General features: G+C 47.4%; 1 pseudogene; it reads left to right on the top strand.

Annotated features, from left to right (window-relative positions):
• LOC138393008 (centromere-associated protein E-like) overlaps positions 1–24,654 on the top strand; it is a 262,162-nt pseudogene that overhangs the window by 43,507 nt on the left and 194,001 nt on the right.

Raw genomic sequence — 24,654 nt, 5'->3', positions numbered from 1 at the left:
AAGTTAAAGATAGGGTTGCAGAGTGACAACTGCCAAGACACGAAGGCTGCCAAGTAATGGACTAGCCTCCCTACCGACCTCCATAGATAGAGGAAAACAGATTTAACATTAGCAAGTGGGAATTCATGGAACCTGAGAATAAGTTTCCAAACTGCCTTCTAAAACTTCTTTCATCCGTGCTAGGAGTCAGAAACTTTGTATTGCAACAACTCCATGTGGAGTGTGTTACTTTAACCCAAAAATGTGAGGCTGGCATCCAGCTCCTAACATGCATGTTGTATGTAAAAAGCTACATTCAGAAGCACTTCATGAAGCTCGGCATGGTGGCATGCACCTATGATTTCAGCTCCTCTAGAGGCTGAGGTGGGAGGATCACTTGAGTCCAGGAGTTCAAGACCAGCCTGGGCAACATAGGGAGACTCAGGGAAAAAAAAAAAAAAAAAAAGAAGCACTTCATGTATTAAGATAATGAACCGTAGATTTATCATTTTGACAGGTTCTAATTCCAACGGGTAGAATCTATTACATTACCTATACTGGCAAAATTTTATTACAGAAATAACTAGAATAAAGTTTTAAATTAGAATTATATTTCTTAGTTTACTTTAAGACATTAAGAAGAATAAAGGGCCAGTAGATACTTTACTTTTTTATGATATTTGTATCATGTATGATAAAATTTATGTCATATTTGAATAAAAACTTTCCTAATGTTCAAGCCCTTCAATGCTTATTCTTCACTAGGAAATTCTTAAAGATTTCTCAGAAAGTGACTTCCCCAGCATAAAGACTGAATTTCAACAAGTTTTAAGTAATAGGAAAGAAATGATGCAGTTTTTGGAAGAGTGGTTGAATACTCATTGTGATATAGAAAAGCTTAAAAATGGCATCCAGAAAGAAAACGATAGAATTTGTCAAGTGAATTACCTCTTTAACAACAAAGTAATTGTAAGTATTACTTTTTATTATACCACCTCATTCTTGTTATTTGCTTTAATTTTTTTACCTCCTTAAAAGGGGTTAGAGCAACTTAATTTTTTATTTTTTAAAATTTATTTGTATATGCTTTATAAAAATTGGTTTTGTAAAACATGTTCTTCCTCTAATGTATTATGGTTCCTTAAGATAATTAAATGTATCAATTTCTCCTGACAAAGGTAACAAAATATTGATGTGTAATTTTCAGTTTCCACTTGTGGAATCTTGAATCCTCTTACTATTCTCTGTTCCATCTCCTCACAGCTTTTGTAAGAATTGAGCTTTTTCCCCAAGTAGCCTCAGAGATGGTGAGACATGAGTCCACTTCAGGGCTTTGGGCAGCAGCTGCAGTAAAGCCATAGCCAAGCCTGGCCAGCTGTGTTAGTAGGGCCCCATGTGCTAATCCTTGAACACTGAGGTTCAAAAATGTAGTTTGTTTTTTATTAATAAGCTCTATTTTTCAAGAGCAGTTTTCAGTTCACAGCAAAATTGAGCAGAAAGTATGGAGAATTCTGTTACCTCATCTCCACAAGCACACAGTCTCTCCAGCTGTCATCATCCCATACCAGAGTGGAATATTTGGCACAATTGATGAACCAACTGATGAATTGATATTTCATTATCATCCAAAGTCCATAGTTTACATTAGAGTTCACACTTGGTGTTATACATTCTATGAGTTTGGACAAATGTATAATGACATGTATCCATTTTTACAGTTATCATACAGAATAGTTTCACTGCCCTAAAAATCCCTTGTGGGCTCTGCCCATATTCATCATTCTCTTCTCTAACCCCTGGCAAGTGCTAATCTTTTTACTGTCTCCATAGTATTGCCTTTTCCAGGATGTCATCTGTTGGAGTCATACAGTATTTAGCCTTCTCAGATTGGCTTCCTTCACCTAGTAATATGTATTTAAGTTGTCTCCATGTCTTTTCATGGTTTCAGAGTTTATTTGTTTTTAACACTGAATAGTATTTCATTATCTGGATGTACCAATTAACTCATCTCCTGTAGTTTTGGCAATTATGAATATAGCTATTATAAACATATATAGGCATCTATTTGTGTAGACATACATTTTCAACTCATTTGAGTAAATATCAAGGAATGCAATGCTGGATCCAATAGTAAAAGTATGTTTAGTTTTGCAAGAAACTGCCAGACTGTCTTCCAAAGAGGGTATACCATTTTGCATTCCCACCAGCAATGAATATGAGTTCCTGTTGCTCTACATCCTCCCCAGAATTTGGTGTTGTCACTTTTGGATTTGGGCCGCTCTAGTAAGTATGCAGTGATATCCCATTGTTTAATTTGCAAGTCCCTCATGGCATATGAGGTTGAACATCTTTCATATGGGTATTTGCCGCCTGTGTATCTTTTTTGATGAAGTGTCTATTCAGGTCTTTTTCCCATTTTTCAGTCACATTATTAATATTTGCTTCCTTATTATTAAGGTTCAAGAATCCTTTGTATATTTTGAATAACAGTCCTTTATCAGATATGTCTTTTGCAAATATTTTCTCCTACTTTGTGGCTTGTCTTCTCATGCTCTTGGTGCAGTGTTCAAGTGCTGAGGATTTTTGCATCTATCTTCATGAAAGATGTTAGTCTGTAGTTTTCTTGTGTAATGTCATCCTCTGGTTTTGATATTAGGATAATCCTGGCCTCATAGAATGAGTTGGGAGGTATTCCTTCTGTTTCTATTTTCTGGAAGAGATTATAGAGAATGGGTATAATTTTTTCCTTGAATTACTGGAGCATTTGGTAGAATTCACCAGTTAACTCATGTGGGCCTGGTACTTTCTGTTTTAGAAGGCTCTTAATTACTGATTTCATTTTTTTGATAGATGTAGGCCTATTGAGACTGTCGATTTCTTCTGTTGAATATTTGTAGATTGTATCTTTCAAAGAATTGGTCCATTTCATTCATGTTATCAAATTTGTGGCTTAGAATTGTCCATAATATTCCACGAGATCTGTAGTGATGTCTCCTCATCCATTTCTGATATTAGTAATTTGGGTCCTTTCTCTCTTTTTTTCTTAGTTTGCCTACCTAGAGACTTATTTATTTTATTGCACTTTTCAAAGAACCAGTGTTTGGGGTTTTTTATTTTCTCTGTTGATTTCCTGTTTCAATTTCATTGAATTCTGCTTGCTTTAAATTTAATTTGTTGTTCATTTTTAATGTCCTAAAGTTAAAGCCTACTTTATTGATTTAGATCTTTCTTCTTTTCTAATATATGTATTTAATGCTGTAAGTTTTCCTTTAAGCACTGCTTTCACGGATTTTGATAAGTTGTATTTTCATTTTTATTTAGTTCAAAATATTTTTTAATTTCTCTTAATATTTCTCCTCTGAGCTTTATATTATTTAGAAGTATGTTGTTTAATCTCCAAGTATTTGTGGGATTTTCCAGCTATCTTACTGGTTTCTAATGTAATTGCATTGCAGTCTGAGAGCAGACCTGGTATGATTTCTTTTAAGTTTGTTAAAATATGCTTTATGTCCCAGAATGTGCTCTGTCTTGGTAAATGTTCTACATGATTTTGAGCAGAATGTGTAATGTGCTGTTGTTGGATTAAAAAGTAAAGGGCTGGAGAAATTTATACAGCTACTCTCACTTTTTTTGAATAATGTTAGTCTCTATGTGCTTTTATATTTAAAGTGGGTTTCTTGTAGACAACATATAATTGAGTCTTGTTTTTTGATCAGATCTGACAATCTGTCTTTTAATTGGTGTATTTAGGCTATTGACATTTAAGGTGATTATCAATATAGTTGGATTAATATCTACCATATTGTTACCGTTTTCTATTTGTTGCCTTTATTCTTTGTTTCTGTTTTTGTCTTCCACACTTTTTATGCCTTTTATGGTTTTAATTGACTATATTATGATTCCATCTTCTCTCCTTCCTTAGCATATCAAGTATACCTCTTTCTGTACCTTTTCAGTGGTTGCTTTAGAATTTGCAGTATACATTTACAACTAATCCTAGTCTACTTGCAAATAACACTATACCACTTCATGAGTAGTATGAATACCTTATAATAACAAAATATTTCTAATTCCTCCCTCCTATCCCTTGTATCATTGCTTTCGTTCAGTTCACTGATAAGCATGCATATATATGGACTTAGGTAATGAAATACATTGTTGCTATTATTATTTCAAACAAACTTATTTGTTAGCTCAGTTAAGAACTCACTTATTCTGTCTCTAATGCTCTTCCTTTATGTAGATCCAAGTTTCTGACCTACATTATTTTCTTGTCCTCAGCATAACTGCTTTTTAACATGTCTTGCAGGGAGGTCTACTGGCAACAAATTCCTTCAATTTTTGTTTTTCTCAGAAAGTGTTTATATCTTCACTTTTGAAGGATAATTTCACAGGGTCTAGAATTATAGGTTGGTGTGATTTTTCTCTTAACATTTTAATTATTTCACTCTATGCTCTTCTTGATTGCATGGTTTCTGAGAAGTTGGGTGTAATTCTTGGCCTTGCTAAGGTAAGATGTTTCTTCTCCTCTGGCTTCTTTTAAGATTTTTTTTCTTTATCTTTGATTTTTCTGAAGTTTGAATGTAATATGCTTAGATACAGTTTTTTGGGCATTTGTCCTGTTTGGCATTCTCTGAGCTTTCTGCATCTGTGGTTTGGTGTCTGACATTAATTTGGCAGAAATTCTTAGTCATTATTGCTTCAGATATTCCTTCTGTTTCTTCTTTTCTTCTGCTTCTGGTATTCCCATTATGTATATGTTACACCTTCTGTGTTGTCCCAGAGTTCTTGGACATTCTGGATTTTTTTTTTCAGTCTTTTTTCTCTTTGCTTTTTAATTTGGGAGATTTCTGTTGTAATTCTCTCAAACTAATTTTCTTTCCTGAGCCCATCTACTAATGAGCTCATCAAAGGAATTCTTCATTTTTGTTAATAGTATTTTTGATCTCTAGCATTTTTTTTTATTTTTTTTAGAATTTTCATCTCTTTGTTTATATCATCCATCTGTTCTTGCATGTTGTCTGCTCTTTCCATTAAAGCCCCTAAAGCATATTAATCATAGTTTTTTTTTTTAATTCCTGGTGTGATAACTCCTATGTTCTTGCCATTTCTCACTTTGTTTCTGATACTTGTTCAATCTCTTCAAACTGTGTTTTGCCTTTTAGCATGTCTTGTAATTTTTTGTTGGCAGTCAGGCATAATGTGCTAGGTAAAAGGAAGTGCAGTAAATAGGCCTTTAGTAATGCAGTGGTCAGGTGTGGCGGGGGAGCATTCTATCTCCCTATGACTAGCTCTCAGTCTTTTGGTGAGCCTGTGCCCTGGGACCGTAAGCTTCACCAGTGCTTTTCAGTGCCCCCTCCTTAGGTGGAACAAGATGGCTGGATGGGGCTGAAGTAGTGTATTTCCCTCTCCCCACATGGAAGGCGAGTGGTGCCTGGAATTGAGGACTTTTTTTCTTTGCCCCTATGGAAGGTTAGAGGGAGCCAGAGTTGGGTATTTCCCTCCTCCCACATGGAAGGCAAGAGCCACCTAGAACTGGGCATTTCCCCTTCCCCCAGCTATATTAGGCCCTGATCAAAGCCGAGCATGTTAGGGTCTGCTCAATAGTTTTTCCTGAGAACAGGCCTTGTTAAGAAAAACAAAATGGTATGTTTTATTTCAAAATGGTTCCTTTTCTGCTCTCCTGCCAGAATCGGGTACAGTTGTCCACACTGAGCCTCCAGCAGTTCATCAATTACAGTTCAGGTTTTCCTACCTCTTAATTGATTCCTGCAAATGTTTCTGTGATTCTCTGTATCTGCCTCTCTGTCTCTCCAATTTTGGGGGCAGCCCTTTGTTCTGTGACCGCACTTCTCTGATGGATCTATATTGAGTTGTTGAGAGTTTTCAGTATTTTCCTTTTTATTTGCTGTTAGCATAGACTGGCAACTTCTAAGCTCCTGACATGCTATACCAGAAACTGCAAAGTTGTGATTTTTATCATTGTTCCCAAGATGGTTGGTTGGTCCTAATTTACTAATTCATAAGAACCAACATTGCCTAAGCCCAGTTTGTTGACTTGTTTTACTTTTCGGTAATAGGTATATTCATTCTGCTTCCTGAAGTAATCTCCATATATTTGGTAAAATGTGTAGTATTCAAACAGTTGCTTGTTTATATGAAATTGGAGCAGTGGGTCTTCCCATGCATAGTTCATCCCATTTGTAGAATAGCCAGAGTTAACAAAATAGTAATTGAACTCTTTAAGGAAAAAAGAAAAAAATCACAATCAATAGAGAAAGGCACAAAACCAGTGTTTGGATCACATAAACTCTATGTAATTTGGTGTTTTTCATTTAATATTGAGGGCCCAGCTGCAATTAGAAAGTAGGGATTTCTACTGTGCAGACCAGCATGGATATGTGACTTCTTCCAGCGCCATAAGAGTAGGAATTGATACAGTGTGAGGTCAGTAGTCCAGAGCCAAGGAGAGTCCAGGATACCAGAAATACAACTAACCTAAAATCCAAACCTGGTAGAATGACCACAAAGCCACAAAGAAGTTGTAGATGATAACACAAAGTACATTCCATAGGAATTAGGAAGTAAAAAAGATATAAATAATTTTAGAGTGAGTTAGCCTTCAGTATAAAAGAAAGTATAGATTGACTCTTATTCCTTGCACAGAAATACAAGATTTCCAGATTAATTACCAAAAGTCAGTGAGTTATTTTCCATATTAACACTGAGGTTTGGAATGAAGTAGGAAAATAGATAATTGTTAAGTTTCTATGTGTGCTTTGCTATATGATGTCAGTTAATGTTTCATTATCAGACATAGCATATATAATGATTTTAATCCGCATCATTCTTCAGTTTCTCTTTATATGTGAATATAAATCTAATAAAGTGAGATTATCATCTTGCAGATCAACATGAATCCTCTCCAGTCCTTATTTTCATTCCTGTCATCCACTTCCAACATCTCAAATCTCAGTGACTGATGCAAACCACAAAGAATGTTCACAGTCTTTTAAAACATTGTTCTAAATAATAAATTTCACCACATACATTGTCCTAGAATTCTAATTTTTTTCTTGGGGTTTTTTATATGTACAGTAGTGCCCCCCACCTTACTCATTCCAAAATCTCCAGTGGGTGCCTGAAACCCTCCATGTCGGTAGTATTTTTTTTTTTTTTTTTTTTTGAGACAGAGTCTCACTCTGTTGCCCAGGCTAGAGTGAGTGCCGTGGCGTCAGCCTAGCTCACAGCAACCTCAAACTCCTGAGCTCAAGCGATCCTCCTGTCTCAGCCTCCCGAGTAGCTGGGACTACAGGCATGTGCCACCATGCCCGGCTAATTTTTTCTATATATATTTTTAGCTGTCCATATAATTTCTTTCTATTTTTTTAGTAGAGATGGGGTCTCACTCTTGCTCAGGCTGGTCTCGAACTCCTGAGCTCAAACGATCCACCCACCTCGGCCTCCCAGAGTGCTAGGATTACAGGCGTGAGCCACCGCGCCCGGCCCATGTCGGTAGTATTGAACCCTATATATTCTGTTTTTCCTATGCATACATACCTATGATAAAGCTTAATTTATAAACTAGGTACCATAAGAGATTACTAATTATAACTAATGATAAAATAGAACAATTATAACAATACACTATAGTAAAAGTTATATGAATGTGTTGAGCCTAAGAATAGTGAGTTTTAGAAATGCTCCCTGTATTTTTTGAGACAAGATTTGATTTCAGAAGTCAAATAAGGCTTTGCCTTAAAGAAAAAATAAATGTGTTAGTTCAAAAGCTGCCTCGCCTCAGGAGGGTGTCTCATTGGTCAGTGACAGCTGCATTTCAAAGAGACAGCTGTAAGCTGGGCCTATGGTTCTCCCCTGTTTTGAAAGACAAGGCGGGCCTCATCTAGAGCCATAGATTGCCAGAGCTGATCATCAAAGGCCACTGGAGATGAGAGCTGATCAAATAGATAAGCTAATGCCCAAGCCAGGCCCAGACGGAACCATGTGGTTAAAGTAATTAGCACAAGGCACAGCTCTTGTTGACTTCTGAGATCATCTCTGCCTCCAAAAACACAATTACTGGAGCCAAGATGTCTCTGTTTTTTGCTAAAGTAATAGCCTTATCATAAAACTTAGAAGTTTGCCCTAAGAAGATTTTGTAACTCATTGTTCACCTAGATAGAGTTAAAGGATCTGCAGTAGCCTTTTAGAAGACTTTGACCCTAAACCAAACTGCCTGTTACTATGTAAATCCCATTGCCCTTGACAACCTAAGCATGTATCTGCCCTGTAAATACCCATGTAAAAAGTTCAGTCTTTGTTATATCTCCGCGGGAGAGATATATACCTTCCGGATAGCCTCCCTTTGTGTATTTTCATAAACCTTTACTTTATAAACTATATCTTTGGCTCTGTGTATTATTATTTTTTATTTCTGTTTCCTATTATTTTTTCATCCTTTGTGACAACCCCTGCCTGAGAGACCCCACTGGAAAAAAAACCTCTTTGCGGGGAGCGTAGCTAACTCCCCACATGAATGTGGTGTGTCTCTCTCAAGATAGCTTATTGTACTATACTCATCCTTCTTGTGATGATATACGACGATACAATTCTACGTGATAAGATGAAGTGAAGTGAACCATGTAGGCACTGTGATCTAGCAGGCTAACATTGATCTTCTGTATTCCTGATTCTGTATAACCATCCCTTACCTAGAGTAAATGGCTCGATGTCACTTGCTTTAGGGGGATCCCTTGCTGAAGTCTTTGTATAGGCTCAACACTTTCTGGTGCAGCATTTTGTCATTAATTGGAACACTTTTCTGTTGATGTCTTCCACCCACAAATGTAAGGCTTTTTCCATCTTAACTGAGCACTGTCATGCACTGGGGCTGTAAATTTTGCAGATTGGAGATGCAATAGCAAAACCAGCATGAATTTTCTTTCCTTCTTTACAATTTCATGGGAAGATTTGTTTTTACCATAGATATTAGCACCCCCAGCATATGATTTTTTTCTTATTAAGTTGAGGACTTTCACCTTTTCACTTAAAGGAAGCACTTGACAGCTCCTCTTGGTATATCTGAATTTTTAGCATTACTACTCTTGCATTTTAGGGACATTGTTAAGTAAAATAAGAGTTACTTGGGGCTTAGCATGGTGGCTCATGCCTGTAATCCTAGCACTCTGGGAGGCCGAGGTGGGCGGATTGTTTGAGCTCAGGAGCTTGAGACCAGCCTGAGCAAGAGCAAGACCCCTTCTCTACCAAAAAAAGAGAAAGAAATTAGCTGGACAGCTAAAAATATATAGAAAAAATTAGCCAGGCATGGTGGCGCATGCCTGTAGTCCCAGCTCTTCGGGAGGCTGAGGCAGTAGGATCGCTTGAGCCCAGGAGTTTGAGGTTGCTGTGAGCCAGGCTGACGCCACGGCACTCTAGCCTGGGCAATAGAGTGAGACTCTGTTTCAAAAAAAAAAAAAAAAAAGATGAAAAAAGAATATGGAGAAATTGAAACCCTCACACATTGCTAGTGTGAATGTTAAATGATGCAGCCACTTTGGAAAACAGTTTGGCAGTTTCTTAGACAGTTAAACACAAACTTACCTCACAACCCAGTAACTCTACTCCTAGATATCTACCCAAGAGGAAAAACTAATGTCCACACAAAGACTGGTGCGTGAATGCTCATAGCAGCATTATTCATAATAAACATGCAAATGTCCAAGAACTGGTGAAGGAATGAGCAAAATGTGCCATATCCATGCAATGGAATACTACTTGGCAATAAAAAGGAGCAAGCCACTTAAACACATTACAACATGGATGAGCCTCAACAACATTATGCTCAGTGACAGAAGCTAGACACAAAAGACCACACATTTGTATGATCCCATTTATATGGAATTTCCAAAAAAGGCAAATCCATGGAGACAGAAAGCAGATCAGTGGTTGCCGGGGCTAGGGTAGGAATGAGGATCAACTGTAAATGATTCCAAAGGAAAAATAGTCTAAAATGGGATTGTAGTGATAGTTGCACAACTCTATAAATTTACTGAAAATTGTTGAACACTTACAAAGGATACATTTTATGAAATTACATGTCAGTAAAGCTGTTAACAAAACAAAACAAGCAAACTTGTTAGGCATTGTTTTATTTACTTATTTATTTATTTAGTTTTAGAGACAGGGTCTCACTCTTGCTCAGGCTGGTGTCAAATTCCTGACCTCGAGTGATCCTCCCACCGCAGCCTCCCAGAGTGCTAGGATTACAGGCCTGAGCCACCGTGCCCGGCTCCAGAGCTCTTTTCAAAAATGGAAACTTCATACCCATTAAAGAATAACTCCCCATTCCCCCCTCCCTCAGCTCCTGACAACCACCAATTTTCCAAGAATAACGCTACCCGGGGTTCCTCATACAGCAGAATCACACAGTATTTTTTTTTTTGTAACTGGCTCATTTCACTGAGCATAATGTCCTTGAAGTTGGCCTGTGTCAGAAATGCCTTCCCTTTTAAGGCTGGATAATATTGCACGGTATGTATACACAAGCCACATTTTGTTTACCCATTCATCCTCCGTGGACACGTGGGTTGCTTCCACCTTTTGGGTAAGGTGAATATCCTACTATGAACATAGCTGTACAAATATCTCTTCGAGAGCGAGACCCTTGTATTTTTACATTTTTAAAGTATATGAATGTACTACCTATTTGAAAAAAAAAAAAAGAACTAAAATTTAAAAGGATGAAATACAAATAACTAAAACTGAAAGTTGTGCTCTTTCGTCCCACATCCCTTTTGGAGGTTCCTGGGCAGCCCTTGGGGACAAGCGGGTGCGGTCCCCACACCCTTCCTCCCCAGTCCTTGGGGCAGCAGCCGGGCTCTCCTGGGCAGCAGCGGTGCAGGGCAGCCCCGCAGTGCCCTCGCCTGCCCGCAGCCCACCCAGGCCACATTCCTGGGTGACTCAGGGCCCATGCAGCCCAGAAAATCCGCTCCAAGGATAAGGCTGCAGCTCGCCCGGCCGCGTCCTGGGGCCTGCAGCCGCAGGTTTTCCCATTTGGAAACTCCTTAGACGCCTCCGCTTCCAAGGAGCCGGTCTCCTCCCTGGTGCCCCGCAGGCCGGCCAGGAAAGGAAGGCAGGGAAGCCTGGGGACCAAGCGCCCTCTCTATACTGGGACCCCAGGCCTTATGCCCCAAGAAACCGCTCTCCCTTGTCCTCAATTCCAGAATCCTCAAATGCCTGGAAACCAAACTTACAGGATGGCAAAAACTGACCTGACCTGAGACCAAGTTGTAGACTACTTATCCTGCTTAGCAGTGAACACGCATGTTTGCTGCGGAAATGTCCATGTTTACTCATAGGGTGCTGTGCTAGGTCCCCTGGGGGTGCTATAGAACACACAACTCACGCACCAAACTCCTTTCTAATATCTGAAAAGTTCTGACTTCCAGACCACACCTGGGCCCAGGATTTTCAATAAGAGGCTGTGGGTCTGTGTTGTACCCATTTTACAGAGCAGAGTCAAGGCTCAGAGAGGTGAAGTCACAGCTGGGAAGGGCTGGAGTCTGAGCCTGAGTTCCCCTCTCTCTCACCCAGCTGCTGCAAAGCTCTGCCCACCCTCTCTGTCCCACCCCTCTCCCATCCCTCCGCTGAGAAGCTTTCCTAGTCCACCTTAGCCATAGCTATTGTCCTTCTTGACAAATGACCTTTCCTTCTTGGGTCCCAGAGCCAGCCCAGCACCCACTACTTATGGGCACTTGTTGGGTGGCAAGGCATCTTGGTGATTAAGCCCCGACTCAGGGCTCCAATTACAATACCCAGGACGGAGCCTTTGGCCACTTTTCAGCTGTGTGACCTTGGGTAGGTTACTTATCCCTTTGGTGCCTCAGTACCTTCATCTGTAAAGGGTTGTGATAGTTGTACCCCGTCACAGGGTTGGTGTGAAGATTAGAGAGTGTGGCCTGGCACGGGGCCGCCTGGTAAGACTCAGGATACTCACATTGCATGGGACATACTTAGGCTAAAAAATTATTCAATGTTTATCTGAATTTCAAATTGAAGGGGCATCGTTTATCTTTATTTACTTAATATGGCAACTTTAGCCTGGCACAGAGTTCGTGCCCGGTATATGTCAGCTGGCATGTTAATAATTGATGTTGCATGGCATGCCAGGCTTATCATAGTATTGGCATATGCCTAATCGTCCTCCACTGGATTAAAAATGCTTCGAGACAATTCATTCATTCACTTAATTATTTACTGGGTGCCTCCGGCATGCAAGTCACAGTTCTAAGCCTTGGAGATACAGTAGTGAACCAGACCTGGGCCCTGCCTCCAGGGAGCTTCCAGTCTGGCAAGGAAGATGAATATTAAATACCAGTTACCCAAAATGATTAATAATTATTGTTATTGTCCCAGCTGCAATGAGAGTCTATGGGAGCCTCATAATTTCCCAGCTCCTCCCTCACCCCTGCCCCCATGGGTGCCTGGGCAGCGGTGCAGCAGAGTGGGGCTTGGCCAGCATGCTCCTGCTCCCTCTGGAGGAGGGCTGGAGAGTCCAGTGGTGTCCCCAGTGGGGGAGCTGGGCCACTCCAAGCTGCTCACACTCTCTCCCCACCTCCCCTGTGAATGGAGCCAGTTGGCAGGTGGCAGGCGTAGCGGAGGAGAGACCCAGCCTGAGGTCATGGTGGGTCTGGGCTACACCCACGCCCTCATCTTTGGGAACACCTGCCGCTCCAGCAGGCTCTGCGTGGGGGCCAAGAGAAGGGGTTTAGGGAGAAGAGTCTGTGTGGTGATGTCAGGGGAGCAGAGGGCCTTACAGACCAATAAGCCTGACATTTGATAAATGAGGAAACTGAGCACTCAGAAGGGAAGTGACTTCTTTTTTTTTTTTTTTTTTTTTTTTTTTTTTTTTGAGACAGAGTCTCACTCTGTTGCCCAGGCTAGAGTGAGTGCCGTGGCGTCAGCCTAGCTCACAGCAACCTCAAACTCCTGAGCTCAAGCGATCCTCCTGTCTCAGCCTCCCGAGTAGCTGGGACTACAGGCATGCACCACCATGCCCGGCTAATTTTTTCTATATATATTTTTAGCTGTCCATATAATTTCTTTCTATTTTTAGTAGAGATGGGGTCTCGCTCTTGCTCAGGCTGGTCTCGAACTCCTGAGCTCAAACGATCCGCCCACCTCGGCCTCCCAGAGTGCTAGGATTACAGGCGTGAGCCACCCGCCCGGCCGGAAGTGACTTCTGAAAGTCACGGAGATCTTTCCTGGTGTAGCTGCTACCAAAACCCAGGCCAGAGTCCCTCCCCCAACCCCTGGGCACAGTGTTAAAGGAGAGGGATCCTGTGAGTTCATGGCCCTTCTCCCAAACTGGGAATCCCCTCAGGGGGTCCCCTCTCTCCCACATCCCTCAGGCAAGTTTCGGTGTGTTTCAGGCCCCGCCCCTGTGCCCCTGTCTGCCTCTCCCAGCAGCGGGGCCACTGAAGGCCAACCTCAAACATCAGATCAAGCTGGCCTTGAAAGTTTCACTTCCCAAGGGCTGTGGTGGCTGCAATCTGGGTATGGGGATCTGACACCCCCAGGGCCCCTTGCCAGCTCCTCGCAAAGCCTGGCCAGGCTCTCTGAGAGCAGGACCCTGTCCTCCATTCTCCCTGGCCCATGGTGCTATTTCAGGCCTCCAGCCCAGGACAAGGGCGTCTCTGAGCATGCGCACCTGCAGCCCCAGAACCACCCACTGGCCCAGCAGTCCCTGGCCCTCCATATCGTCCACACCGCACAGGGCAGCCCTCTTACCATCCTAGCATGAGTCCTCTCTGGCCCATCCCTGGCCCACAGCCACTGCCTTCAGGAAGCCCTCCTCTCTCCTGGCAGCCTGGCGTCATATGGAGTCCCAGGGCCTAATGTAGACTCTGCCATCGGACATCCTGCGTTCACCTTCTGCTGCTACCTCTCCTAGCTGTTTGGCGGTTCCAAATGTCCACAAGTTATCCGGCACTCCTCCCATCGAGAACCGGGGGCTATGTCTTCTCTCCTTGAAGCTGAGCCAGCCTTATAGAGGACAGTGACAACAGGACATGGCAGAGCAATGCTATGTGATTTCTAAGGTTCGGTCTTAAGGATAGTGCAGCTCCCTTCAAGTTCTCCAGGGACACTCGCCTTCAGAGCCCTAAGCTGCCATGGAAACGGTGCAAGGCCATGTGTAGGTGTCTGGCCCACAATGTCAGCAAGGGTCCCCGCCGACAGCAAGCATCAATTGCAGGAAGTTGAGGAGGCAGTAGGGTGGAGGGTGGTTGCACTTAGAGAGGAAGGGATGAGCCAGAGATGCCATCAGCAGTTCTATGAGCTCCTCGGTCAGGACTCACCAAGTGCTGGGACCCCACTTGGCCCAAATCTGGCTCCATGTTGTCTGGTCTCCAGAGACACATGGGCTCAGGGGGCCAGACAGCCTCTCCCACCTGGGCTCACGGTAACGAGACAGGCCTGGGCCTGGGGGCTGCCCCAGCCCTTGAGCGAGCATCCTCCCTCCCTGGGGCTCCCACCCAGGCGGAGTGCTCTCATGACAGCAGGGTGGCAGCCACGGTGGTGGGTGCTGTAAACCGCACCGGCTCTCTGACTGACTTTGCGTTCCCTCTGTTTCTGTGTCTGGGAGGCAGAGTGTGAGCCCATGAAGGCAGCGATGTTTATCTCGGCTGTAATCTGCTGTAGCCTCAGCACCTACCTGTGCCTGGCATGTAGCAGGGGCTCAAAAACCACTCACCGCACAAATAAATGGACCAAGAGCAGGCTCGCCACCATGGGCCAGGGCAGCTGCGGGGGGCTGAGCTCCCTCCTCTGTGAGCTGGGGGTGTGACACTGCCTACATGCCGGGGGTGTGGCGGGTCACCTGAGGGGGTGGACTCCACATCTAGGGCTTATGCCTAATGTGTCGTAACACTCAGTGGGCCTTGCTGGGCCTGTTACCTTTATCAGTTGTCACAGGCTACTAGGTGAGCAGCCTCCAACCAGAAAGACAAATTCAGGCTTCCTGGTGCCTCTTGGCCCAGGCTCCACGAAGACTCCCAACCTGTGAGCATTGTGACCCTCCAGGCAGACAAGGCACCTCCTTGGGGATCCCATATGCCTGTGCGTGTCCCCACTCCCAGCTCTGGCACACCGATCACTTGGCGGTCTGTGAAATCCCAGGGTTTCAGGACTGGACCTTACCCCCTGCGTTCCAGGGTCTAGCCCCACTCCTGCCCGGGCTGCGGAGTGGACACTGAGGGCACTGAGTTGGTCAGAGCTTCCCCTGACGTCACCTGACACCCGTCCATCTAGCAGACTTTGTCCCAAAACACCACAGTCTCCCTCCCTCCCACGGTAAGGTCCACTGCTCTGTAATAGCCAAGATGGTGACCACAGGGCCAGTTTCTTCCCACCCCTTGCCCCTAGGTGGGAGTCCCACGGCAAGCCTGTCAGGACAAACGAGAAGGTACATTACACGGGTCCCACCTGCACACACGGATAAGGCAGCCTTGGCCCTCTGGGAGGCACCTGCCTGTTCCACGGAAGAGAGACCGCAGGGGGCCTGATGGCTCGTCCAGTGCCCCAGGGTCCCCACCAACCCCCTCGTGGTGGGAGAGTGGTCACTGCGCTGCTGTTAGGTGGCGCCTCTCTGCCCAGGGGAATTCTCTGCAGAGGAGCGGGACTGCGGAGGTGGGCCCACCCCTGCACCCTTCATCCACTCACACCTGGGTCTGAACCGAGTGCTCCAGAGCCGAGGGGGGTGGGGAGACTAGTGCTGCTGGCCTGGAAAGAGCTGGGCAGAAAGCTTCAGTTTGGGAGTTCTAGGCAGTTCTAGAAAAGGTAGTTAACTCATGCTAAATGTTAGTTACCTTCTCACCCCTCGGACCCTCCCACTTTCCCCCGTGTCCTCTGCGACTCACAAGTCCCTCTCCCCGTCCTTCTCTTACCCCACCCCACCCCGCGCTGGCCCGCTGGAAAGTCTGTCTGCCAAGTGTGGCCTCAGCTTGGCCACCTCCCTGTCCAGACTCTCTCTAGGGGCCTTGGGGTTCTCAGGGTACCCCTACTTCCGTGCCCTGGTGGAGACGTCCCAGCAGCCTTTTCCAGAGGAAACACCTCCGGGCCAGCACGTGGAGGTTGGCACCCTCCTCTTCCCTTCTGCAGCTTCCAGACTGTTCCTCATCCTTCCTCCTTCACCCCTTGGCTTCTCTGGACACACACCAGCCAGTGCTGGCACCCAGCACCTCCACCTCCACCTCCAGCCACTCCCCTCGCTGGGGGGACTTTGGCTCTCCTGGCACATGGCATTTGCAATACCCAGATGACAGCATCCTGACCACCTCACCTCCAGACATCACTTCCTCCCCTGCACCCAGCTGCCCACTCCCACGGCCACGCCCCAGAGCTCGTCCTTGTTGCTGACAGCACCGTCCCTGCGTTTGCACCCTGATCACAGCTCTTGCACCTCCAGCTCACTTTCTCTGGGGCCGCTCCTGCTCAAGTTCCACTCTCTCACGGCCACCACGTCCCCTGTCCCCTCCCTCCTTTCCCAACTTGGAGTCCATGGTCTACCATTTTGATTTTTCTCTGGCAACAGCCCCAGCTCTTGTCCCTTTTCATCTTCCCCTGGCGGAACCTCACTGTGGCTGAAGCTGAATGTCCACTGTCTCCACCTGCACCAGGGAAGAGTCAGCAGCTGGGACTCTCCCACGGCCAGGCTGCCTGGGTGCACCTTAACCTCAAACGAAACTTGGCACTGCCTGGAAACTTCCCTTCTCCTGGTGTGGAACTCGACAGAGCTGGATGCGGGGGGAGGGGCCGGGGAGGGGAGGAAGAAAGGATGCAGAAGTTAGACATTTCTCGCTGGAGCCATAGGGTTGCAGTGGTGCCATTTTCTGGAAAGATGGGCAGAAATAGGTTTGGAAGAGAAACCAAGGCTTCTGGAGTTGGTTCTGACAGCTTTATCTCTCACATAGACCTTAAGCCAATGTGGATCTTCCCATCTCTGCTGCCTCCAGCGTGGCCTGGTGATGGTGTGGAGCCGTCACCCAGGACACGCTAGTTCACCTCTGTAGAACTTTTCAGTGGACTCGAATCTTACTGTAGGGACCAGGCGCGGTGGCTCATGCCTGTAATCCTAGGACTGTGGGAGGCCGAGGTGGGAGGATCACTTGAGCTCAGGAGTTCAAGACTAGCCTGAACAAGAGTAAGATCCCATCTCTACTAAAAATAGAAAAATGAGCCAGGCCTGGTGATGCACACCTGTAGTCCCAGCTACTTGGGAGGCTGAGGCAGAAGGATCATTTGAGCCCAGGAGTTTGACGTTGCTGTGAGCTTGGCTGATGCCATGGCACTCTAGCCTGGGCGATGGAGTGAGACTCTGTCTCAAAAAAAAAACTCTCACAGTAGGATGAATCCAAATGTCGACAAGCCTTTCCTAATCTGGCTGCTGGCTTCCTCTTCCATCTCATCCCTTTCTCTCCCCACTTCACCCCATCGAATATTCTAGTTCTCCGGTGACACTCAGGTACTGTCCCTCCGATGCCCGGGTACTGTCCCACGCTGCTGGGCCCTTTGCATTTGCTGCGAGCTCGGCCTGGCGCGTTCCTCCCATGGCTGGAGGTTTCTCCAATGGCACCTTCTTAAAGAGCCCTCCTTGGCCGGGCGCGGTGGCTCACGCCTGTAATCCTAGCACTCTGGGAGGCCGAGGTGGGCGGATCGTTTGAGCTCAGGAGTTCGAGACCAGCCTGAGCAAGAGCGAGACCCCATCTCTACTAAAAATAGAAAGAAATTATATGGACAGCTAAAAATATATATAGAAAAAAATTAGCCGGGCATGGTGGTGCATGCCTGTAGTCCCAGCTACTCAGGAGGCTGAGACAGGAGGATCGCTTGAGCTCAGGAGTTTGAGGTTGCTGTGAGCTAGGCTGACGCCACGGCACTCACTCTAGCCTGGGCAACAGAGTGAGACTCTGTCTCAAAAAAAAAAAAAAGAGCCCCCCGACTGACCAGAATGATGGGCCCAGTCTCTCCCCATAATATCACCCATTTGTTAGGTTTTACACAGAGTTTATCACACTTGCAGACTGCCTTGCTGGTTTGTTTACGAGTTCGTTCTTCCCCACCACATGAGGGCCTTGCTGGCCTTGCCTGCTTTGCATTCCTGGCACCTGGCACATGCCCAGCACTTGATACACATTTACTAAGTGTTTGAGTACGGGAATGGACGGACAGACGGACAGATGGACGATTCCTTTCTGTAGGGCTGCTGTGAGCATAAGGCGTGATACTGGGTGGCAAATCACTCTGGAAATTGGCCTGTGCTGCACATGGTAGGTGTTTTGCCCCAACGCCATACCTTGCACACAGTAGGGGTTCAGTAAGTGCTGATGAATCAACTCGCATCACATGTGGCAGGATATAGGGTGTGAAGGAAGTGTAAACAAAGTGCTGGGGCTGTGGGGTCTCATAATAGGCGGGGTGAGGGAGGCTGAGGGCCTCTCCAGTCTCATCTCTCTGGCCTCAGCCTGTCCACGCCAACCGCAGCCCATCTGCCCCCCACATCCTGCTGCTTCCCACCTCCAGGCCTTTGTTCACCAAGTGCCACCCTTCTGGAATACTGTCAGAAGGGCCACTGCCCACGCAGCCCTCACTACGTAGCTATTACCTGATTTCCCACAGATGCCGACTGAACACCACCTACTCTGCGCCCATCACCGTACCAGCCACTCAGAATCAGAGAGAGCCAAGGACAAGGTGGAGGTCCCTGCCCTCATGGAGCTTACAGTCTAGTGGGACAGAGCAAGCAGTCCAGCAATCAAAACATTAACCTCGGCAGAGCGTGGTGGCTCACACCTGTAATCCTAGCACTCTGGGAGGCCGAGGCAGGAGGATCACTCGAGGTCAGGAGTTCGAGACCAGCCTGAACAAGAGTGAGACCCTGTCTCTACTAAAAATAGAAAGAAATTATCTGGACAGCTAAAAATATATATAGAAAAAAATTAGCCAGGCATTGTGGCACATGCCTGTAGTCCCAGCTACTCGGGAGGCTGAGGCAGGAGGATCGCTTGAGCCCAGGAGTTTGAGGTTGCTGTGAGCTAGGCTGACACCACAGCACTCTAGCCTGGGCAACAGAACAAGAGTCTGTCTCAAAAAAAAAAAAAAAAAGGCTAAGATGGTAAACTTTATGTTATGTATATTTTACCACAATGAAAAAAAATGTAAAGGTACAAAAGTAAATCTCACTCCGGGGAGGCTGAAGCAGGAGGATCGCTCAAGCTCAGGAGTTCGAGACCAGCCTGAGCAAGAGTGAGCTAGAAAAAATTAGTTGGATGTGGTGGTGTGCTACTGTAGTCCCAGCTAAGGGGTCTACAGAAAGAAAGAATAAAAAAGAAACCTGTCCAGATGTCACATGTCACATATAGAAGGTAACTGTAAAGAGTTCGAGACCAGCCTGAGCAAGAGTGAGCTAGAAAAAATTAGTTGGATGTGGTGGTGTGCTACTGTAGTCCCAGCTAAGGGGTCTACAGAAAGAAAGAATAAAAAAGAAACCTGTCCAGATATCACATGTCACATATAGAAGGTAACTGTAAAGTAAATAAAATAAAAATATTAATAAGTCCATGTTATCGTTCCATCTATTAATCACTAAGTGTCTTTCTTTTTGTTGTGTTGTTTTTTCTGCTAGTTGCCTTTCTTGCTGGCCGGCGGCTGTGGCTGGAGTCCTGATTCCTGTAAGGAGAAATTAACGAGGGAAAAAAAGATGTTTCTTTCTCCTCAGTGTAATCAGAGTTAGAAAGAACCAACTTTCTCATCTTGCAATTCTGTGTTAATGGTCACCCCAGGGTGCCCTGGTGCATGGTGTAGGTCCTTGAACCTCCCAGAATCATGTCATGTGCCACTCACTTTGTGAGCCCTACATTTCAGGAAACACAACTGGGACATGGATGCAATGAAGGCTTTAAGTCAGAGTTGACATAACACGACTAACAGTTTAGACAAATCATTCAGGCGGCAATGTGGTCAGCAGCAAAGGCGCAGGCCAGAAACCCAGCTGCCCTGAGGAGAGGAGGTCCAGGTGGGACGTGTGGAGGGTCCAGCCTAGGAGGGACTGGAGTGAGGTGGGGGCGGGAAAGCTCAGAGGTGCAATCCGGGCAACGTAGTGACTGGCTGGTGTGGCGAAAGGAGCCATCTAGGGGGACTCCGGGATTTGTAAATTTGGGGACGAGGAGGAGAGAGGTGGCAAAGACAGGAGAAGGCAGTTGGGGGGGGGGGGTGTTGTGTTTCAAGTGTCCGCAGGACTCAGAGGGAGAGTCGTTCATTCATTTATTCATTCACTCATTTCACAAATATTTTCTGAGTCCGGGCAGGTGCTGGGGGTGCATCGGTCCATCAGACAGACAAGATTCCTGCTGCGATGGAGCTGAATGTTTGCGGGAAAGACAGACACTGGGAAGGGCAGAAAGAGACAAGCAAAGAAGAAGCAGTGGGAGGTATGCGTGGGGCTCCGGGCTCTGGGCTGCGTGGGGGATTTGGGGTCCGGCAGCACAAGTGCGGAAAGTAAAGCTGTCTGGGTGGATGAGCCTGCTGGGGAGGGGGCGGAGTGACCTGAGCAGGGGGGAGGGCAGCCCACCAGCGTCCCTGGGCTGCAGGGGAAGGAATGCCCGCATAGAAAACCGCCACGGAGCAATCAGTGGGGGAGGGGAGCTTCAAAGACAGGACAATTGACAGGGTCATTCATTTATTCAATCAACCTTCACTTGGCCCCTTCTGTGTGCCAGGCTCCGGGCAACAAGAGATGAATGAGAAGTCTCACAGGTGTATGGACCGAAAATTATTAGGCAAGGCCTCATGAGGGAGATTCTCTTAAGAAGCACAGGTAACTTACACGCGGAGGGGACACAGAGGATGGGGATGCGCATTGTTTTAACCCACACACAGCCAGCGCCCAGACCGCGCCCTTCACGAATGCGGATCCGCACAGCCCAGAGCGTTCTGGGGAAGGGGCGGGGGGTGGGGGGGCGTCGGGGAAGGCGTCTTGCAGGGAGGCGGGTGGGAGGGTGTAGAGCACACGCCAGGGGCTGGGGAGAGAAGTGGGCAGGGAAGTGCGGGCAGTCGTTAGGGATGGGAAGGGCGGGCAGAGGCGCCCCGGCGCAGCCCCGTGGCCTGAGCTCAGAGCCACCCTCTGAGGGGCAGTCCCGGCCTGCTGAGGACCGCCCTGTGCCTGACCCCAGCCCAACACTTCCTGGTCCGGGCCTCCCCTTGCTGCCTCCTCCTAGAGTACACATCGGCGTCATCCCGCAGTCTTGGACGCTCAGGGCCGGACTGAAACCTGAGCGCCGGGGTGCAGAGGCCGACAGGACTTCAGGGTTCTCTCGGCCGATGTGCACAGTGGCCCAAAGCTCCCTCTAACCTGCCCTGGCGGTCCCGCTTCGGAATCACCCCTTGGGCAAAAGGCCTCTGGCGCCCCCTCCTGGCAGCTCTGCTTCTAGACTCCCAAACGCTGCTCTGCCGCAGACCCCACCCGCGTGGCCTGAACTCATCCAGGCGGTGCCAGCCGGGCGGGATGCGTGTCCGCCTCGCGCTGTTTACCTGAACACCGGCAGCCTCCTAACTGAGCCCCTTCCTTCGTCCTTCAGCCACCGCTGGGAGAATCTCTGTAAGAGCCTATCTGTGGAACGCTACCGAGCAATACAAGTAACGAACGATCCATCCCCACAGCAACTGGTGTGGGTCTTAGGGCCCTACGCTGACTGCAAAAAGCCAATCTCAAACATACCGCGTGATTCCACCTATTAACATCTCAAAATGAAACATTTATAGTGATGGAGAACGACAGGGTTGCCAGGGATGAGGGAAGGAGAAGGAGGATGTGACTATAAGGGGAAACGTCAGGAATTTCTTCTGCAGACTGTTGCTGGGTGGAGGATGGAACGGGGCGAGAAGCCCTTTCAGAGGCTGCTGTGCTCACCCAGATGAGAGAGAACAGGGGAGGGTGGAAGAGGCAGATCTGGAACATGTTTAGAAGGTAGAAGATGGGAACTTGGGGACTGGAGGTGCCATCCTCAGAAATAGGGAAAAGAGCTGGTTTGGGAGTTTCATTGCAGGCGGGTTGCACTTGGGGTTTCTGGCAGCCATCCACGTGGCGGTGTCCTGCAAGCAGGTGGACTTTGCACATGGGACTCAGGAGAGAGAGGTTTGCATTGGTGATAGAGATTTGGGTGACACGTGCAGGCATGGTGGCTGAGTGCCCACAGTGGAAGGCATGAGGGCCCTCAGGGAGGGCACAACCTGGGGCCCATCACCATTTACAGGGCGGGCAGAAGAGGGGGAGCTGAGGAAGGGAGGGGTGGAGTGATGGGGAGGACCCGGGTTGCCTGGGGCAAAGGCGCGGTGTGTCTCAGGGAGGACAGCGGGCTGTTCATGTGTCCACCGGACTTAGCAATCAGGCGGGCACCAGGGCCTTTTCAAGAGTGGCTGCAGGGACATACTCCAGGCTGCAAGAGGACTTAGGGGCACCTGCTAGGAGGCTGTAGGCTTGAGGACAGGCCCCTGTGCCAGCTTATCAGCTGTGCCACTGTCACTCCTTTTTATGTCCCTTCCCCAACCAGACAGAGCCTCAAAAGGGCTGATACTGTTTCTATATGTCTTCGTGTCCCCGGACAAAGTCCAGTTCCTTCAAAACATCTTGGCAGTGCACCTACAGTGCCTACCACACGCTGTGCTCAGTGTTGAGGACGTCTGCTGTGTCTCAGACTTTGGTGGGGCACACAGTAGGTCCTCAGACTGTGCAAACAAAGCTCTGGGCCAGCCATGCCAGCAACCTGCCAGTGACCTCAGGCGAATTCTGACGTTGTCTCTCTAGGAGTTTTCTCATTAGCAATGGGTGATTCCTGAAAGACAGAGATCAGCTTTGATTTCTGAGTGATTTCTGAAGCTCTTCCTTGTGAAAAAATGTGACGATTCTAGGACTTCTCAGCCTGCTGCTACATTATTTGCCCATGAGGTCTTGGCAGAGTCAGAAGCCTGGGGCGGGGGTGGGGAGCAGACACTTCCCAAGACCTCTCTGCCCAAGGATCCTCCAGCTTGTTGTCCCGGTGACCCAAAGCTCTCGGCCACATGCCCCACATGCTCTGTCCCCTGCCAGCTCTCTGGCCTCAGCTGGTGCCCATGCCCACTGGCTTTCTGGGCTCCAGTCATGAGGGTCTTCTCTCAGACCTTGTTCTCCCCACAAGCCTTTCTGCCCCAGAGCCTTCGCACATGCTGTTCCCTCTGACTAGACACCCTTCCCTTAACCCCTGGTCTGGTTGACTCTTCATTCTTTACTGCTTCACTCAAATTGGCTTCTGCAGAGGCATCTCGGATCCCTGGACAACAGTCACCGCCTTGACATATCTTCAGAGCACCCTGTGCTTCTCCCAGCTCTTGTGCAGTGGTTGAGCAAGTCATCAGTTGCTCAAGGTCTGTCCAGTTCCGCCCTTAGACTCGGGTGCGGGGTGTCCCTGCCATGGGTCCCCTGCTTGGTAAGACTCCAGTCCAGACCTTCTCTGTCTGCAGCTCCCCTCACAGGATAAGGAATCTGTGGGGCCCTCTTGAAGGCCAGATCCTCCCCTTTAGACCACACTCCCAATACGAGGGACTCCAGAATGTCCCTCAAGGGTGGACTGTGTCACCGGTGGGGTAGCCAAGTGGCAGCGGGTTGCAGGAGGTATGGGCAGCTTGCACACAGGGCCTAGAGTGTCCACACGTGTGCATGGGAACCTCTCCTTGGGCCAAGATGGCTGGGGGTGGGAAGACAAGCGGGCAGGCTGAGGGCCAGGCCAGCTCTTCTCATGCCCACGTTGGGGCAGGGAACTCGGAAGTCACAGAAGTTTTAATTTAGAACCTGGTCTTCCAGGTCACTATCAAAGCATTTCTCAGAGTAGGGAAATAGAACATATTTTATTTAACAGTTGTTAGCTTGATTTATAACTTCCAAATGTCCAGACATATGGTGCGAGGCCTCTGTGTATACTCTTGCCCTGGCCCCGCTGGCACTGGGGTGGGCATGGGTGTGGGTCAGCCCCACCCACTGGATTATAAGCTCCACCAGGGCAGGCAGTGTGTGCAGTCCCTGGCCCAGGACACAGTGCGTGGCACAGAAGAGCAGACAATAAATATTGGCTGTGAGTAACAAGAAGATAGGCCAAGTAAAATACTTGGTGTGGTACCAATGTCCAATAAATAGTAGCTGTCATTTTTTGAAAAAATGAACAGGTGGGTAGGGCAGGGGGCCAAGATCTGTAAACTGAGGTAGCTCGTGTCTGAGGAGGGAGGGGCTGCAGACCCCAGGGTTCACACTTCCTATCCTGGGGTTGTGTCCTCCTTTGCCCCACCCCGCAGCCTCTCCCAACTCTTCAGGTTAGGTGGGCACCAGGCAGGGATACTTGACAGCTAGAGGGCCCCCACCCCACCCCCCGGCTGTGCTCTAGTGTGAGAGGAGCCTTTTCTGGGGAGTCAGATCCTCTACTGGGCCCTGAAGAAATCGCTTTGCCTCTGCAAGCCTCAGTCTCCTCATCTGTAAAATGGGACGGTGTGTGGAAACGGTGCACGTCAAGTGGCAGGTTCAGAGTGCACGTTTAGCCAACATGAAGAACCCTTGCGCAGAACACCAGCGGGTCAGGGAGGGCAGGAGCATGGAGC

Source organism: Eulemur rufifrons, chromosome 10 (genome assembly GCF_041146395.1).
Source record: "Eulemur rufifrons isolate Redbay chromosome 10, OSU_ERuf_1, whole genome shotgun sequence".
Taxonomy (NCBI): Eukaryota; Metazoa; Chordata; class Mammalia; order Primates; family Lemuridae; genus Eulemur; species Eulemur rufifrons.
The sequence above is the reverse complement of the archived record's forward strand: the minus strand, read 5'-3'. Positions and strand labels throughout refer to the sequence as shown.